Raw genomic sequence first — 3,743 nt, forward strand, 5'->3', positions numbered from 1 at the left:
TAGGTTTAAATTAGACATTTTCACTTTTATGATTAAAATTACCTATGTATAAAACCTTTTATAGTTTCGTTTTAAAATAATGAAAATATTATCTTGAATAATACAATCTTTGATTGATTTTTCTATAACAATACGAACTTTTGATTAACCGTGAATAATACAACCTTTAATGTGTTTTCCACTAACATGCATTTTAACTCATTATCTGAATAACATGTCAATTGTACCCAAAGAAAATAAATTAAATTAAATTAAAAAAATCTCACCCCTCCCTTTCTTCTCACATGTGCACCACCCTAACCAACACCCTAACACAACCCCACCAATCCTCCCACTACCACCGCATATTGCGATATTATTGTGTAAATATCTCATATGATGGGGTTAAGGTAATTTAGGAATATTTACTTATTTGGTTACGATATTTTAGGAGCATTTCCTAAATTATCTTTTGCCTAATTTAACTTTCATTGTATTATATATAGAGAAGGAGTACATAATACAACGACATGATTTTTGGGTGCGTACCATTAATTTCTACATGGTATCGGAGCTTTTTTTTTCCCTAATTTTTTTTCAATCTTGTGCGTGTCCTTTTCCAATTGTGCCCCTTTCATAACCTAAATTTCCACTTTCCCCAATTCCCTAACCTAATTTCAAACACTCAGCTTTTTCCAATTGTGCCGTCTCTCCGTTCTTCTCCTCTGTGCCTTTCCCTTTCTCTGTGCTTTTCATAACCTAATTCCATATCCTAAATTTTTTTTCCCAATTCCATAATCTAATTCCATTAATTGTGCTTTTCTCTGTGCAATCATGGTGGCTGGCGATTCACCCTCTCTACCGCCTCTGTTACAAATTCCGTCTTCTTCACCATTTTATCTCGGCCCACAAGATCGGCCGGGAGATTTTATTACTAATATTCGTTTAAAGCTTTCTAATTTCAATGAATGGTCTCACGCCATTCGTATTGTGTTGTGCTCTCAGCGGAAATTCGGATTTCTGGACGGTTCAATTATGAGTTTCGTTCCACCGTGTACGAAGGATGATTGGGTGACAATCCATTGTATGCTTGTTTCTTGGCTCATGAATACTATTGACTCGGAGGTAAAATCAATGCTCTCTAATTATGATAATGCTAAAAAGTTGTGGGATGATTTACACGAACGATTTTGTCTTGTTAATGGTCCTCGTATTCAACAAATAAAATCTGAAATTAATAGCTGTGAACAAACGAAAACTATGTCTGTAGCTGCTTATTATAGCAAATTATCTGTTTTATGGGATGAATTGGACAAACATGAGCCTCTGATTAGTTGTATTTGTGGAAATTTTTTGTGTGATGTTGGTAAGCAACACGCAACACGTCGTGATGCAAATCGTCTTCACCAATTTTTACTTGGTTTATATTCTGAATATTATGCATCCTTGCGCTCTAATTTGTTGTCTCAAGATCCCTTGCCCTCGTTAAACAAAGCCTTTCAATCTGTTGCACAAGATGAAAGAGTGCGTGGCATTACTAGGATCAAAACAGATTCCCAGCAGTCCCAGCAGCAACCCAACTCGGCTCTTGGGTTTGCTGTCCATGTCACAGCAACAAGAAAGAGTCGTGGTCCTAATGGCAGTAGCTCTAGTGTGCCGGTGTGTGATAAATGCAATAAGCGCGGGCACGATATCTGTCAATGTTGGAATGATAAAATTTGTGATCATTGCAAGAAGAAGGGACATGTTAAAAGTGCCTGCTATGAGTTACATGGCTTCCCGGAGGGTTACACACCTCGTGAAACAAGAGGGGTTCAGTCTTCTACGGGATTCGGCAAGGGCTCTAACCCACGTGCAAATGCTATTGTTTCAGTCCCAGCTTCTCCTGTTTCAACCAATTCAAGTGCTCAATTGTTTACAGCCGAACAGTGGAAAGCAATCACTGGATTATTTGGTAATAGTACATTTCCGGATAACCGATTGAATGGTAAGTTTGACAGTTCTTCTTGGATCATTGATACTGGTGCTACTCATCATGTAACTGGTAACAAATCTTGGTTATTTGATGTTCATTTCATATCTTGTCCTGTTGGTTTACCTAATGGTGAAACAGTATCTGCTACAATGGAAGGGTCAGTCCGGTTGTCGGATACAATCACTCTTATTTATGTTCTTTATGTGCCAAACTTAAGCTGCAACTTACTGTCGGTATCTCAACTTAATGATAATTTACAAACTATTGTCCAATTTAATTCTTTTATGTGTGCAATACAGGACCAAGCGAAGAAGCTGATTGGAATGGGAGTTAGGCGAGATGGACTGTTCTATTTTAGCAAACTAGACGTGATGCCATCAGTATCTGCGGTGGAAGCTTCTTCAACCTTGAAGTTGTGGCACAGACGTATGGGTCATCCTTTCGAGAGAGTAGTTAAGTTACTTCCTCATGTTAGTAACAATAAAAGTAGTTTGAATAATGGATGTGAAGTGTGTTTTTGAGCAAAGCATCATAGAGACAAATTTCCCTTGAGTGAAAATAGAAGTTCTAGGATTTTTGAGAAAATACATTGTGATTTGTGGGGTCCTTACATGCATGTTTCGTCTTGTGGGGCTCGTTATTTTTTAACTATTGTTGATGATTATTCCCGAGCCGTATGGCTTTATTTATTGGTTGATAAAACTGAAGTGTTTCGTTCGTTTATGACATTTGTAGCCATGGTTGATAGACAATTTTCTCACAAAATTAAAATTGTTCAAAGTGATAATGGCACAGAATTTAATTGCTTATTTGATTATTTTTCCGCTATGGGTATTCTGTTTCAATCATCTTGTGTCGGTACCCCACAACAAAATGGGCGGGTTGAGAGGAAACACAAACATATCTTGAGTGTTGGGAGGGCTTTACGGTTTCAAGCAAATTTGCCTATTTATTTTTGGGGGGAATGTGTGCTTGCTGCGGCTCATCTTTTTAATCGTACCCCAACTCCTCCCTTACAAAATAAAACTCCTTTTGAAATTTTATTTCAAAAACCTCCCATGTTCGATGCCATTCGCACCTTTGGTTGCTTGTGTTTTGCTCATAATCAGAAAACACAGGGTGATAAGTTTGCTAGTCAAAGTCGCAAATGTGTGTTTGTGGGATATCCGTTTGGTCAAAAGGGATGGCGTGTGTATGATCTTGATGCTAAAGTTTTTTTTGTCTCTCGGGATGTGAAATTTGTGGAAGAGTTTTTTCCTTTTCGTAGTCCGGAAGATATTAATATAGATCCTCATATTGGTGACTATAATGGTGATGTGCGTGATGATTTTGCGGATTTTCGTATGATTGATGTGGTATATGAAGATGAACGCGATTTGTGTGTGCAAAGCACGTTGCCGGATATTCGTCATACAGGCACTACGCGGGTACAGGAATCACAAAGCACTGGCACCCCCCAGCAGCAGCCCTCCCCAGCTACTGATCTGCTCACTGGAGAGGCTGCCAGTGCTCCCTCTCAATTGCTGCCTATTCCGGGAGGTTCTCAAACTCAATCCAGTGATGTTGCCAGCTCCTTTGACCAATGTATTGAACCAGTCTTAGGTCGTGGGATGCGTGAAAGAATCCCAAATGTGAGACATCGGGACTATGTTGCTCATCATTTGTTTGCTAATGGTCCATCTCTCTTCACTTCTTCTTCAAATCACTCTTCCGGTACCTCGTATCCTTTAGCACATTAAATGTGACAATTTTTCTGTGAATTATCTAACATTTGTTGCAGCTATTGTTA

The sequence above is a fragment of the Amaranthus tricolor genome, chromosome 9, assembly GCF_026212465.1.
Source record: "Amaranthus tricolor cultivar Red isolate AtriRed21 chromosome 9, ASM2621246v1, whole genome shotgun sequence".
Lineage (NCBI taxonomy): Eukaryota > Viridiplantae > Streptophyta > Magnoliopsida > Caryophyllales > Amaranthaceae > Amaranthus > Amaranthus tricolor.